Genomic DNA, 16,657 nt, shown 5'->3' with positions numbered 1-16,657 from the left:
CCCGCTATTTTAAAATGCTAGCTTTGTCACAATGCCGGACTAACCTTCGACCCCAAACTCGCTCTAAATACCAGGCAAGTGCCTTTAGCGTAAGTTCTCTCAATCAATGTACTTTGAGCGGCGATGTTTCTGCTCACCTCGCCATCACGGCTTTTGTTCGGCTCCTTTTAATGGTCTTTATGTTTAATCATCTATTGTTCTCTCTGTCGTTTCACTGGTTTTAGCTTCTTATCGTTTTACCATTGAGAAATCTTATGGGTTACGCTAAAAATAGGAAAAGAAATCGCCGGACTGGGTCGCAGAATCGCACCAAGTCTGCTAACTGGATCTCAGTAGGATGTATATACTGTATACAGGGGTAGTCTTACCATTGGGGTCCAGGAGATCAGGGGCCCGATCACTGGCAACCTTCTAATAGATTGCAGGTAAATGCCTATAAGCTAATGAACTTCATGGCTAACCATTACTGTTAGATTGTGATATACAGGGAGGGGTCCTCTGTGCCAAATTATTGGAGAACAAGGGGCCCATAACCCTTCTTGCTTCAGCTGTCTATGTCCACCCCAGCTTACACTCGCCTCACATCTGCACTTGCCACTCCGTACAGGGATTCTGTTCCCCTCTCTGGATTATGTGGATTAGGTTTCCATTCAAGGGGGTGCCCAAGTGGACCCCCAACATGAAAACCCGGGCGCAGATGTAAACCAAACCTTTTGATCTGATTAATGGGGTACAGCATACTGATCTGCTTCTGACTGGTATACCAAGCCTAGTGCTATACATTGTGGAACGGTGCTTGGTATTGCAACTCAGCTCAGTTCGCTTGAATGAGATTTAGCTGCAAACAGTCATGTGATGAATAAATATCAGCTTACCAGAGTATCCGTGAAGTAAGAAGTAACTAGGGCCTGTGGTATTGTGTAATGCAAGTCTCAGGTAGTCTGAACTCCATGTGGCCCCTTCACACAGTATTATGTCCCATAGTGGCCCCTGCACACAGTATTATCCTCCATAGTGGCCCCTGCACACAGTATTATCCCCCATAGTGGCCCCTGCACACAGTATTATCCCCCATAGTGGCCCCTGCACACAGTATTATACCCCATAGTGGCCCCTGCACACAGTATTATACCCCATAGTGGCCCCTGCACACAGTTTTATGTCTCATAGTGGCCCCTGCACACAGTTTTATGTCTCATAGTGGCCCCTGCACACAGTATTATGCCCCATAGTGGCCCCTGCACACAGTATTATGTCCCATAGTGGCCCCTGCACACAGTATTATGCCCCATAGTGGCCCCTGCACACAGTATTATACCCCATAGTGGCCCCTGCACACAGTTTTATGTCTCATAGTGGCCCCTGCACACAGTTTTATGTCTCATAGTGGCCCCTGCACACAGTATTATACCCCATAGTGGCCCCTGCACACAGTATTATGTCCCATAGTGGCCCCTGCACACAGTATTATGCCCCATAGTGGCCCCTGCACACAGTATTATCCCCCATAGTGGCCCCTGCACACAGTATTATGCCCCATAGTGGCCCCTGCACACAGTATTATCCCCCATAGTGGCCCCTGCACACAGTATTATCCCCCATAGTGGCCCCTGCACACAGTATTATCCCCCATAGTGGCCCCTGTACACAGTATTATGTCTCATAGTGGCCCCTGCACACAGTATTATCCCCCATAGTGGCCCCTGCACACAGTATTATCCCCCATAGTGGCCCCTGCACACAGTATTATACCCCATAGTGGCCCCTGCACACAGTTTTATGTCTCATAGTGGCCCCTGCACACAGTATTATCCCCCATAGTGGTCCCTGCACACAGTATTATGTCCCATAGTGGCCCCTGCACACAGTATTATGCCCCATAGTGGCCCCTGCACACAGTATTATCCCCCATAGTGGCCCCTGCACACAGTATTATCCCCATAGTGGCCCCTGCACACAGTATTATATCCCATAGTGGTCCCTGCACACAGTATTATGCCCCATAGTGGCCACTGCACACAGTATTATGTCCCATAGTGGCCCCTGCACACAGTATTATCCTCCATAGTGGCCCCTGCACACAGTATTATCCCCCATAGTGGCCCCTGCACACAGTATTATCCCCCATAGTGGCCCCTGCACACAGTATTATACCCCATAGTGGCCCCTGCACACAGTATTATACCCCATAGTGGCCCCTGCACACAGTTTTATGTCTCATAGTGGCCCCTGCACACAGTTTTATGTCTCATAGTGGCCCCTGCACACAGTATTATGCCCCATAGTGGCCCCTGCACACAGTATTATGTCCCATAGTGGCCCCTGCACACAGTATTATGCCCCATAGTGGCCCCTGCACACAGTATTATACCCCATAGTGGCCCCTGCACACAGTTTTATGTCTCATAGTGGCCCCTGCACACAGTTTTATGTCTCATAGTGGCCCCTGCACACAGTATTATACCCCATAGTGGCCCCTGCACACAGTATTATGTCCCATAGTGGCCCCTGCACACAGTATTATGCCCCATAGTGGCCCCTGCACACAGTATTATCCCCCATAGTGGCCCCTGCACACAGTATTATGCCCCATAGTGGCCCCTGCACACAGTATTATCCCCCATAGTTGCCCCTGCACACAGTATTATCCCCCATAGTGGCCCCTGCACACAGTATTATCCCCCATAGTGGCCCCTGTACACAGTATTATGTCTCATAGTGGCCCCTGCACACAGTATTATCCCCCATAGTGGCCCCTGCACACAGTATTATCCCCCATAGTGGCCCCTGCACACAGTATTATACCCCATAGTGGCCCCTGCACACAGTTTTATGTCTCATAGTGGCCCCTGCACACAGTATTATCCCCCATAGTGGTCCCTGCACACAGTATTATGTCCCATAGTGGCCCCTGCACACAGTATTATGCCCCATAGTGGCCCCTGCACACAGTATTATCCCCCATAGTGGCCCCTGCACACAGTATTATCCCCATAGTGGCCCCTGCACACAGTATTATATCCCATAGTGGTCCCTGCACACAGTATTATGCCCCATAGTGGCCACTGCACACAGTATTATGTCCCATAGTGGCCCCTGCACACAGTATTATCCCCCATAGTGGCCCCTGTACACAGTATGATGACCCCATAGTGGCCCCTGCACACAGTATTATGTCCCATAGTGGTCCCTGCACACAGTATTATGCCCCATAGTGGCCCCTGCACACAGTATTATGTCCCATAGTGGCCCCTGCACACAGTATTATGTCCCATAGTGACCCCTGCACATAGTTTTATGCCCCACTGTTGACACCCATGAACAATTATCATACTCTGAGGTCTTTTCAGACCCTTGAGTATAATGATCAGAGACCATGGGGAGGATACAAACATAAAACACACTGTTACTTATCTCTCCCTGGGCTCCGACAAACTCCCCGCAGAGGTCGGCCATCCTCCTTGATAGAAGAGCTTGTAGGCCGGAGCTTGCATGGCGATACATAAGGACACAAGCCCCGGCCCACGTGTCGTCTGGGATGTCACAAAAGTAAGTAAAAGTTTTTTTTATCTCTCCTAGCCCTCCGATCATTATACTCGGGAGTCTGAAAAGTCCCCCTGAGTATAATGATAGTGTTTATGGAGTTCACAGGCTTGCAACCTCCTGATCCCAGCTCCTGCTCACAACCGCCTCTGAAGAAGGGGAAGCGCCGGAGGCCATGAGCAGGAGAAGGGGATTGGTAAGTAAATAGGGCTTCTTACCTTCTGGGGTTACTCCAACAGGTAACGGCCTATTAAAGAAAAAAAAATCCTCAGCGGTAGCGGTTATCACTCCTACCCCAGTAGTTACGCCTTTGATGTCACCCATTTATAAGATTTGGAATACCCCTTTAAGACACCAGGGTTGGCTCCTTCCCGTGCTGTGATCCTATTTGATCGCTGCATTGAAGAGATCAATTCCTTCCATCAGTTACATCCATGTCTTTGGTAAAAATCTATAGCATGCCATGGCCTGTGTCAGCTTCTAGATGCTTATGATGTATATTCTGTAACTATCTTCGTGCAGGAAGGAGTTAAATCATTACTAAAAAAAAAACGCAAACTGAAAACTTTGGTTGCTTTGTGGATTTGATATATTAAGATCACATTAAACATATTTTGCTCCGACAAAACATCTATTCTAAATTCTGCTCATTTTCGCCTTCCTCCCGTCCTCTCCCCCAGGCTATGAATAATTTTAGCAACTTCTTCTATTTGTATTTACTGAATGATAATGATTCCAATCACAATCATTACCATAAATATAGAAAAAAACGGATAGAACTATCCTCAACCTGCGGTCGGGGTACTTAAAGGGTTTTATGATTTGAGTGCATTTATTTTTTATGTACCATATGTTTCAGTAAGGGGAGGCAATGGCGGTCGGATTTTAGAGCCACTTTGCATTTATTAGGCGCAGGCTGTTTTCACGCTCCTCGGTGGATCGGAGATACAGTATCTGATACTTATTTTAGGGTAACATGTATCACGTGTCACCCGAGCTAAATAAACCCGTGATTTATGGATCCGCGCTCTTCAGCGGCAGCCTGTGTATACATAGGAGTGTCACATCTGGCATGATGAGCTGTCGACCATAATTTATACAGATAAAATTAGAAAAACCCACAAATTAATGCACGAGCATTCTTCATTAAAAGAAATAAAAAAGTTAACATTATGGTAATTGAATAAGCTTTTCTCTAGGACGTGGATCTTTCTTGAAGAAGGTTCCAGACGACTCCATCCTCCGAGCTCCTATGCGCCAAACTACTCCTAATTTTGTCCAGTCCACAATCAGGGGTGAACCATGGCTTTCTGGCCTGAAGCAGACGTCAGAAAGCCCCCCCGGAGGAGGGGGCGGGGCTGAGCGGAAGGGGGCGTGGCGGTGTCGCGCGGAGGGGGCGGGGCCGAGCGGAGCGAGCGTCTTTAGTAGAGATGAGCGAACACTAAAATGTCCGAGGTTCAAAATCCGATTCCAACAGCCGCACACTGTTCGACTGTTCGAACGGATTTCGAACCCCATTATAGTCTATGGGGGGAAATGCTCATTTCAGGGGTATGCAAAATTCGATACAATTATACTTACCAAGTCCACGAGTGATGGTCGGGCTGGATTCTCCTTGAAGTCTTCTCCTGGCGCAGCGCCCCCCGTCTTCTTCTGGCTGGAATTCACTCTGCCTAGGCATCGGGGCCTAGGCAGAGCCGACTGCATGCGCGGTCATGCGCAGTCGGCTCTGCCTGGCCCGACGGAAGATGCCGCGGGGACGCTACACGGAGAAGACTTCTAAAAATAAGAGAAGAACCAGCGTTGATTGGCAATGTATAGCATTCTGCCAATCAGCGCTGGTTCTGCATCGAACCTTAAACTTCGAACAGCTAGTAGTGTTCGATCGAGTACGAGTATTTCGAATACCGTAGTGTTCGATCGAACACTACTCGCTCATCTCTAGTTTTTAGCAGGCAGAGAGCAGGCAGGGAGAGGACCTGCTCTCTGCCTGAGCGTGAGGGGTGGCCGCTGGAGCAGCGCTGCTCCAGCGACCTCCCCAATCCACCCCTCAGTGACGGTGACCCTAAGCCAGTCCAGGACTGGCCGCCCTCCCCGTGGCATACCGTCGCCTGAAGCGTCCGCTTCAGGTCGCCTCATGGGAGCTGCGGCGCTGTCCACAACTTTACTCCAGATCTATCCTTCAGATCATACATAGGCTTCTCCGTCCTCAGTTCTCCCATGTTTCGAACACTCTATCACAAATTATCTTTTGTTCCAGACCATTCCTTCCATTGTCCCGTGTGCCGGACCACTACATACTCAACTCTCACATCTCACTCTCAGACAGTTTATGTGTTGTTTTTTGGTTGGTGAACACCAAAAATTTAGGGTTCAGATGGACCCTAAATTTTTAGAAATTCATAATGAATGTGGCTTGGCTTGAACCTCTTTGCTCAACCACTTATTTCTCAACCATTCTGTACGCTCCTTCCTTCCCTTGCTCTCCAATCTGCCATATTACTTTTTTCTTGTTTTTCACACTAATTTACTCTCCATCCTGTAGATTAGACTATTCATTTCCCGACTGTCCTATATGTCAGACCAATCCCTTTTTAGATTTCCTATACAATAGTTCATGCTTTTCCCACTTCTTAGGTACGCCACACTACTCCGTCCTCCTTTGTACTATGCTATCCTTAGTCCAGCTCTCTATGCTAGATCAAGACGTCTCAGACTTTTTTCACCATACCAACAAAGAAAGGCTATCATGGTGTGCCAAACAAAAGCTACACAAAATACCTGCACCAGTGGCAACCAAATACAACAATACAGCATACATAATACCCATAGAAACACTACCTACCACATTACAGGACACAATGCCTCCCCAATGGTGGCATATACCAGTGTCCATCAAAATACCTTCTAGAAGAGTAAAACACAACAGTGCAGCACAAAATACGTCTTCAAACGTGCCAAACATTACAACACCCCAGTAGTGCCAAACAAATATCATTGTGCAGGACAAAATACCTCCTCAGAAGCACCAAGTACCACAGTGCAGAATGTCACAGCCAACCAGAGCCAAAGACATACCCAATATTAAGTACAGGGCAAAAAAAACAAGTGCAAAACACAACAGTGCACCACAATACCCCTAACGTTCTGCTCTTATATTTCCAGTGATATTCCTGTTTTTCTCTGTATACAAATGACTCTCCAGACAGCCCAAGGCGCGGTCCCCCTGTGCTCAAATAGTCCCTTGTGCTGCCTGAAGACTCTCCAGCGACGCCCTTCTTCTTCAGCCGTGCGGGTCCACCTGTAACTTCTTACAGGTCGGTGATACCGATACTGAGCTACTGAACATGCTCAGTATGCTCTGTACTCCGTAGAACTAAACGAGCGCATGTGCAGTATGCTCATGTAGCGGCCACAGAAAAATTACCGATAAGACATGCACAGTTGGACTGCGCATGTCCTGGCGACCATTTTTCTGTGGCTGCTACACGAGTGAATGCAGCCTCACCGGAAGAAGACGCAGGAGGACGTGCGCGGCTGTAGAAGATGAAGGGCGTACCTGGAGAGTCTTCAGGCAGCACAGGCGACACCCTCTGTGCTGTTTGAGCACTGGGGGACTTCACCCTTTGCTATCTGGAGACTCATTTGCATACGGAGAAAACCGGGAATATCACCAGAATGGCGGCGCGGAGAAGAATTCCATAGGTAGGGGAAGAATAGTCTTTCTTAAGGCTATTCCAACGTGGTAGTACTGAAAAAAGGGATTCTCATGATAGAATCCCTTTAAGGACCTGTGCCACCACAGGTCCTTTGCCCTTTCTAGCCATGGAGTCTGTACTGATGATACAAGACTTCTAGGATCAGAACAGTTTCTGTATTAGGGTCTTTAGTTGCAGAAAGCAACGCAGCTCTGAAGCACAAACTGCTGCTCTCGCAAAGCAAATATAGTATAGCGTTAGAGTACAGGATAACGTAAGACTACACAGGAGCCTGTGATAAGACGTACGGATTTGTTCCGTACAATGTGTATGTTTTACTCCAGAACATATTCGTTATACATTTATTACTTCCCTTGTCACCATCTTAATGAGGGGCAAATGTTCTATCGCAGAGCAGCACTCGCCACCTGGATAGTCAATGGAGGCTAAACGTTGAGCTATAGATTAGTGTTTCTGCTTCCATGATTTTTTATGAAGCAAATACGGCTCTGTAATAGAAAATCCTGCCATCGGCAAAACAACGTGGAGACAAATATTGCTCCTCTCCATTGACAGCAGATGAAAATAATCACCTTGTTTCGCTATGTAATGTAAGCGTTTTCTTAAGTGCTAACTTAACCCTTTAAATAAGGTCTGTCTGTATCCTATCCTATTATTATAAATGTGAAAGTTTGGATGTTTGTTCCTCAATCACGCAAAAACGGCTGAAAGGATTGAATGAAATTTGGCACATAGATAGATTGTAACCACGATTAACATAAAGGCTACTTTGTATCCCGGTAAATGACATGGCTTCACGACTGTTGTGAATTTATGTTCACATACTATATTACACTGCTCTTATCTCAGCTTTTGAGAAAGCCAGGGCTGTTATCTCTCTATGTAAACACATGCTAACCCTCAGTGGTTTGTGTACATACATTTGCATATTATCTGATCTGCTCCAGGCAGTGCTGACACACTGGATGGGAAAACACCTTTAATCCAAATTGGCAGTTTGCTAATATTAAACGTGCCGGGAAAAAGAAAATCTCATTTGTTGAAAAATTCTAAATCGACAGCTATGAAGATAGCCAGAGTTCTCCTCAAGCAGAGTTGAGGGGGATCATTGGCGCCAACACGCTCATTATATGGAGTCCCAGCGAGCTGCTGAGATGCCGGAACAATCACAGGCACAGCGCGAGGAATGAGTTCAGTGGAAGGCCAGCTTAACAGCTGCCGAGACACCGGAGCAGGTGGATCATCAACGCCAAAACGCTAATTATATGGATTCCCAGCAAGCTGCTGAGATGCCGGAACAATCATGGGTACAGTGTGAGGAATCAGTTCAGTGACAGGCCAGCTTAACAGCTAATGAAACACATGTGGATCATCAATACCAACAACACGCTCATTATATGGAGTCCCAGCGAGCTGCTGAGATACCAGAACAATCACAGCCATGGTGCGAGGAATGAGTTCAGTGGCAGGCAGGCTTGACAGCTGCTGAAACGCCGGATCAGGCGGATTTAACGCCAGCAACACGCTCATTATATAACGTCCCAGCGAACTGCTGAGATGCTGAAACAGTTACAGGCACAGTGCAAGGAATGAGTTCCGCGGCAGGCTAGCTTGACAGCTGCCGAAACGCCGGATCAGACGGATCATCAACGCCAGCAACACGCTCATTATATGACATCCCAGCGAGCTCCTGAGATGCCGGAACGATCACAGGCACGGCGTGAGGAACAAGTTCAGCAGCAGGCCAGCTTAAGAGCTGCCAAAACACCGGAGCAAGCAAACCATCGAAGCCAACAACATGCAGACAAAGTCACAGGTAGACACACACACAAATGACATACAAAATACACGAGTGTTGGGCAATTCTTATAGGGCCACTATACAAACAAAAAATGTAATATATCTGTACGAAGCCGGGTCCTCCTTCTAGTTCCAAATATACCCTTGGGGCAAATTGATGTACATGTACAGAAGTGGGCAAAAGTTTTAGGCAGGTGTGGAAAAACTACAGTGAAGTTAGAAAGCTTTGACGAATAGAAGGGTTAATAGTTTATTTATATCAATTAATAAAAAAGACATTCGGCCAATGTTATTAACCCTTTCCCGACATCTGCTTTAAGCAGTAGACAACCGGCTCTAATGTCTCCAATTGGTCCCTGGACCGATCAGAGGCATTAACCCCTCCGGCGCCACGGTCAAAGGCGCCGGAGGCGCCATTTTCTCGGCGGCGCATGGGCGCCTCCATTTTTCCAGTGCCGACGTCACATTGGCATGACAGCCGGGAGCCTTTACAAGGCTCCCCGGCTGGTCTGCAATCTCTTTCTTTTGCAGGCTGGTCTATGCAGCCTTCAAAAGAAATGATGATTTTTTTTGCAATGCATTAGCATTGTAACGCATTGCATTAGTGATCAGACCCCCTGGGGTTCAAGACCCAAAAAAAAAAAAAGGAAAAAATAAGTTTAAAAAAATATAAAAAGTATTAAAAATTCAAATCCCCCCCCTTTCCCTAGAACACATATTAAAGTAGTTAAATACTGTGAAACACCTACATGTTAGGTATCCCCGTGTCCAAAATCGCCCGCTCTACAAATCTATAAAAATATTTTTCCTGTTCGGTAAACGCTGCTGTGGGAAAAATAGTCAAAAGTGCCAAACCGCCGTTTTTTCACTGTTTTGATTCTGATAAAAATTTGAATAAAAAGTGATCAAAGCAATAGCATTTCCCGAAAATGGTAGAACTAAAAAGTACACCCGGCCCCGCAAAAAAAGACGCCTTATGCATCCCCGTACACGGACGTATAAAAAAGTTACGGCTGTCAGAATATGGCGACTTTTAGAAAAAAAATTTTTGAACACAGTTTTGGATTTTTTTTAAGGGGTCAAAATGTAAATAAAACCATATAAATTTGGTATCCCTGGAATTGTACCAAAACACAGAATACAGGGGACATGTCATTTTGGCTGCACAGTGAACGCCGTAAAACCGAAGCCCATAAGAAAATCGCAGAAATGCATTTTTTTCTTCAAATCCACCCCATTCTGAATTTTTTCCCTGTTTCCCAGTACATTATATAGAATAATTAATGGTGGCATCATGAAGAAAAATTTGTCCCGCAAAAATTAAGACCTCGTATGGCTCTGGGAGCGGAGAAATAAAAAAGTTATGGGGTTTAGAAGGAGGGGAGTCAAAAAATGCCATCGGCGGGAAAGGGTTAAAGGGAGTCTATCAGCAAGAAAATCATAAACAGAGTAATTTCCCTTTTGATCCCAAAATAAATGTGGTATTAAAGGGTTAACATACATTCTATAATAACAATTACCGTACACTCGCTATTAGTCACCTTCAATGTTCTTTATGTTAAATTAGACCAGTCCAATTTTCCGCTTTCTAAAGAATTACGAGGAGGACCCGGGACAAGCGGCGAGGTTCTCCAGCCTCCCTATGACATATGTTTGCTTTGTACGTCTTCCTCGTCCAGATGAACAGAATGATGCAAGGTGAAATTGAGGGGAAAGTAAATGGAACTGAATACATAAGCAGTTTATGGGCTGAAATTACACAGTAAAACAACGCCAATTGGAACAAAATATTCTTTAATATTCTTGGCCTCATTTACAGAAGGTGCTTAGGATGAAGCCGAATCGCTCATGTTTGCTATTTTGTTGCTAAACTCCCATGAATTTCTTAACCCTTGGGGCTGAGCTGCCATTGATGCTTTATTTGTCTGATTAAATGTTGCGATTTGCATATTGTTAGATGTCTTATTATGCATTTTACCTAATGTGTGCTTTGATCTAGTCACATACATGGTGTTTGATGTGACAGCTCTTCTTGCTTTCCCTCCATCGATGTTGTTGAGGGCTGTTTTTTTTTCGGTTTTCTAATCTAAGCAATGGCGCATTAATATGGATATGGCTCTGAATGTCATGAATTCACTGAGTTATACTTGTACAGATGTGTCCTTCATTACCTTTCCTCTTGATTCGACATGTCCTTATACGTGGGATGTGAGATGACTCGCTTTTGATAGAGAACACTGTGTTGCGAGTTGAAGGAAAGAGAAATATACGTAGATCCCCTCAATAAGTGGTGTGACCTTTGCCTTTTGCCTTCCATCGGTTCTTCTCGGTACTTGCAGACAGTTTTTGGCAGGGAGGTTGTCCCCACCATCAGAACTAAGCACAGTGGATGTTGGCTTGCTCCAATCCTTCTGACTCTTCATGCAATCTCAGACAGACTGGATGATGCTGAGATCAGGGCTCTGCGGGGGCCGGATCATCACTTCCAGGACTCCTCCTCCAAAGGACAAAGATCATACTAAATATTGATGGGATTTACATTTCTAATGTGTTCATTTGCTTCATTGTATTAATTGGACACCCTACCTGGGTGTCATCGGTTAACCACTGTTTTAGCAGTCCGGGTCTCCATCATTCAGGTTCCCTGGTTGGTTTGAGTGATGGAGACCCATGAGCAGATGTGAACATAGCCTTACGTTGCTGATTTTTTCCTACAGTTTCTATCTACTACTACCTATGGCCTGTTGAGATTTCTTGCATTGATATATGCTGGATGATAAATCTGTTGCACCTTTAGATTCTTTAGTCTACATTTACACCACCTATTACTTGGCTTACTTTGTATCAGATATTACTCAAATTTGCAAATTTTACAAAATTTTGGCACCATTGAGGCACATGTAACATTTGAAGCCATATCTTTTATCATATAACACATGCCTAAAACTACTTGAACATTATGGGGCTTATTTATCAATACTGTCTGTCTTCGTACTGTCTTAAACTACAAAAATCTTCCAAAATTACGGAAAACTTCATAAATTTGGTGCACTCCAACAAAATTCTGGTGCAACTTCTAATGCACCACAAAGTCTGTCTCATATTCTGAATTGGCAGGTCTTATCGCACAAATACAGCAAGTATAAACCTATATTTAGACAACATGAATATTGGCGGTGCGACTGATGTTTGTAAAATGGCCATCTCATGACTGCATTAAATTCAATGCTTGAGAATGGGGGTTTTCACATGACCCATATTTTGACACTCAGGCCCAGTTCACATCTGCATTCAGTAATCCGTTTGGGGAGTCCGCATGAGGACCCCCCCGAATGGACTACCAAATGCATTGTCAAGCGGTGAGCAGTGATAGCACACGGACCCCATAAACTATAATGGGGTCCATGTGTTTTCCATGCAGTCTCTGCATGAGTCATGAGGACAGGAAAGTAGATCATGAATTACTTTTCCATCCACATGTTCTGTGCAGACACTGCACGGAAAGCACACGGACCCCATTCTAGTCTATGGGGTCCATGTCCTTTCATAAGCTCACCGCTTGCCAATGCGTTCGGGAGTCCGAATGGATTATCGAACACAGATGTGAACCAGGCCTCAGTTGTAACAAAATGTCAAAATATAGGTCATTTTTAGAGATGAGCGAGTAGTATTCAATCGAGTAGGTATTCAATGAAATACTACGGTATTCAAAATACTCATACTCATTCGAATACTACTCCTATTCGCAGTAGAGTCGATTCAGAACCAGCATTGATTGGCCGAATGCTATACAGTGTACAGCATTTGGCAAATCAACGCTGTTTCTGCAGCAGGCTCATCCTTGCTAGTCGGGAGAGCTGGCAGCTTGCGGTCATATGGGAGTTAACTTTTTCTCATAGGAATGCATTGACCAGCATTGCTTGGCCAGTGTACAGCATTTGGCCAATCAACATTGGTTCTGCCGGAAGCTCGTCTGTGAGGAGGCGGAGTCTAAGATCGGACCACAGCAGTTTGCATTGTGGTCCGATCTTAGACTCCGCCTCCTCACAGACGTGCTTTTCGCAGAACTAGCGTTGATTGGCCGAATGTTGTACACTGTATAGCATTCGGCCAATCAACGCTGGTCAATGCATTCCTATGAGAAAATGTCAGCTCCCGCATAATGCAAGCTGCCAGCTCTCCCGACTAGCAAAGAAGAGCCTGCTGCAGAACCAGCATTGATTGGCTGAATGCTATACACTGTATAGCATTTGGCCAATCAATGCTGGTTCTGCAGGACAAGTAAGGGCCGGTTCACATTAGCGTTTCCCTCCCGTCCGGAAGGAGTCTGCAGGAAGACCCCCGAACGGAATATCAGTGCAACTGCAAGCACTGGACAGTTAAAGCGCATGGACCCCATAGCCTATAATAGGGTCTGTGCGCTTTACCTGCACTTCGCTCCTCCTAAACACTCTCCTCCTGCCACTCGTGGACTTGGTGACTCTCCTTTAGTCGAATAGTGGTTTCCCTTGAAACGAGCATTTTTTCCCATAGACTATAATGGGATTCGATATTCGATTGAGTAGTTGTATATTGAGGCTCTACTCCAAACGAATATCGAATCTTGAATATTTCACTACTCGCTTATCTCTAGTCATTTTCTATTTTTTCCCATTTGTCCCTACCCACACATGTATGAGAGATTTGTGAAAATGGAGTGCAAGACGGTTGAGAAAAATATCTATTTTTCATGGCTATTTTCTACCTCGTTGTGTGAATGTAGCCTAATACTATTAGGAAAACGTGATTTATAAGAATCTTCATCGATGGAGGATGGCGGTGAGAGAGAAACATATTATTGTATAACCAAGAGAAAAATTCTTTAGCCACGTGTACGTAATATGCAAACTTCCTTGCAAGAAATAAATAACTTGGCGGCCATTCTTCGCGGTGACAATAATTTGGACATTTCATTACTGATATTCCTCTCCCGTTCCTCGGTATCTAAGAGAACGTTGAGCTAATAGGAGAGAACATGTCATTGTCGCCGGCCTTCCACTTAGTTGTCATATTTCTTACTTCACGTTATGCGAATATTGCTTGAACCAAACAAAAGTCACGGCTTGTTTTCCACAAATTCTTCAAAAAAAAAGTAGAATGAGCATCGGCGATATTAAGGAATACTTGTGGCTATTAGGCTTGACCAGGGCAGGGGTTTAACAAGCGGAGTGCTCATAAGACTGTGTCTATTGCCGAGAGCTCAATTTATTTTTTCTGATTTCGCCATATAACTTTGTAACGGAGGGAGAGGTGACGGCCGGGGTCAGGAGGGGCGTCTATAATGAGAACACATAACCCAGCCTTTTACATCTTCAAACATTTCCTTTCACTCCTGGTATTAATTTCTATGAACTGCATTTCATGATTGACTGACTGCTACACCACTTACTCCTGGCACCGCTGCTAAAAATGGCCGACTGGCCATTACTAGAACAATCTCTATCCATTCTGGAAGATTCTATTTTAAGACCTTATTTGCAATGTTATACGTTCATCAACCACTTAAAGGGACCTTTCGCTAAGTCTACTATCAATGTATACAAGTATATGGATGATGTATCCTTAGGCTATCAGATTGGTGGGAGCCTGACACCCAGAACCATCATGGATCAGCCATCAACATTTCTAACGTCATGGCTGCTGATATGAGCTGATCAGTTGGGGAAGGTGTTGGATGTCCAAAACTCTGATATTGGTGATCACTATCTATGGTATATCCCCCACCCTCTTGTTCAGTTTCTAGCATAAGGCCTTGTTCCCATCTGCGTCGTTAATCCGTTCGGAGAGTCCACATTGGGACCACCCCCTGAACGGACTACCAAACGCATTGGCAAGTGGTGTGAAGTGAAAGCACATGGACCCCATCCTACTAATATTATAAAGGTGAAAGTATGTGTGTTTGGATGTTTGTTCCTCAATCACACCTACAAGGGCGAACGGATTTGTCTGAAAATGCGCACATACATACCTTGGGTCCCAGATTGAACGATAGGCTACATGGAAAGACGGGGGAAGGGGGCATGGGGTAAAGGGAAAAAGGGGGCATGGAGTAAGTAACACGGGAGAAGGGGGCATGGGGTTAGGGGGGAAGGGGGCACATTCCTGGGGGCAAAGAGGCATGGGGTAGGAGGAAGGAGTGACCACATGGGGAAGTGAGTAGGGAGAAAGTGGGGTGGCGGGTGCCAGGAGGGACAGGAGGTAAACAGTCCAGCCGGCCGCAGGGTGGGCCCTGAGGGTCCATGGACCCACAGGTGTAGGAAGGGCCCGCTGCGGACAAGGCAAAGGAACAAGCCTGCACACCGCTCCAGGTGGGTTCCACAGGGGGTTGGGGGTTCCGCGGATGAAGTCATGGGTAAAAGCTAGTACTCTATAAAGTTGTCCATGTGTTTCTGCCCGGTCTCTGCACGAGTCATGCGGAGAGAAAAGTAAATTGTGAACTACTTTTTCCATGCGGACACCATGTGAAAAGCACACGGACCCCATTATAGTCTTTAATGTCCATTTTCTTTCACTGCACACCGCTTGACAATGCGTTTGGTAGCCTGTTCAGGGGGAGGTCCCCCGAATGGACTACTGATGCAGATGTGAATGAGGACAAAGATGGAGCAGCTCAATAAGTGGTTAAAATCTTTATTCTTTGCAGGATTTGCAAGGTGAAATTATAGCAAAAAAATGGGGAATGGCTACTCTGTTGGGTGGGGACGCCGACAGGGGATGGGAATGATGGGAAGATGGGTGCGTAGAGACATGTTGGGAACAATTCTTCATGGAGGTCTGGGCTCAGACAATGAAAGTGAACTGTAAATGCTTATAAACTGTACGGCTGGAATGTGGCTGACGTAAGGATAAGTTGGTCAAGGGACCCAAGCAGAGCTATTGCACCAGGGCCCGTGAGCCTTAAAGTATGCCCCTGACAAGACTGTTAATATTGGGGAGCATTAAAGAGTGGATAAACCATTCTGGAGACCAGAACTGAAGTGGATGTCGTCTCTGAGATGTTGAAAAATTTTCATTGTCTACCAAGGTTTTTTTTAAAAAAAATATTTGTCTATCGATTGCTGTAAAAACTCCACGAAATATTTATTTTTTTGGATAGCCTTTGTTTCTCTGTATACGATATAGTTTTGGCAATTTTTTCATTTTGCTTTTTTTTTTTTTTTTGTAGAAAAATTGATTGAAAATTCCCGGAAAACTCCCCAAAACTAGTGTGTTTCATAGAGATGAGCGAGTAGTACTCCATCGAGTAGGTATTCGATCGAATACTACGGTATTCCAAATACTCGTACTCGATCGAGTACCACTCGCTGTTCGAATGTAAAAGTTCGATGCAGAACCAGCGTTGATTGGCCGAATGCTATACAGTCGGCCAATCAACGCTGGTTCTTCTCCTACCTTTAGAAGTCTTCTCCGTGCAGCTTCCCCGCGGCGTCTTCCGGCTCTTCATTCACTCTTTCAGGCATCGGGCCTGGGCAGAGCCGACTGTGCATGTCTGCTTGTAGTGCGGGCATGCACAGTCGGCTCTGCCTAGGCCCGATGCCTGGCAGAGTGAATTCAGG

This window comes from Leptodactylus fuscus, chromosome 2 (genome assembly GCF_031893055.1).
Source record: "Leptodactylus fuscus isolate aLepFus1 chromosome 2, aLepFus1.hap2, whole genome shotgun sequence".
NCBI classification, from domain to species: Eukaryota; Metazoa; Chordata; class Amphibia; order Anura; family Leptodactylidae; genus Leptodactylus; species Leptodactylus fuscus.
The sequence above is the reverse complement of the archived record's forward strand: the minus strand, read 5'-3'. Positions refer to the sequence as shown.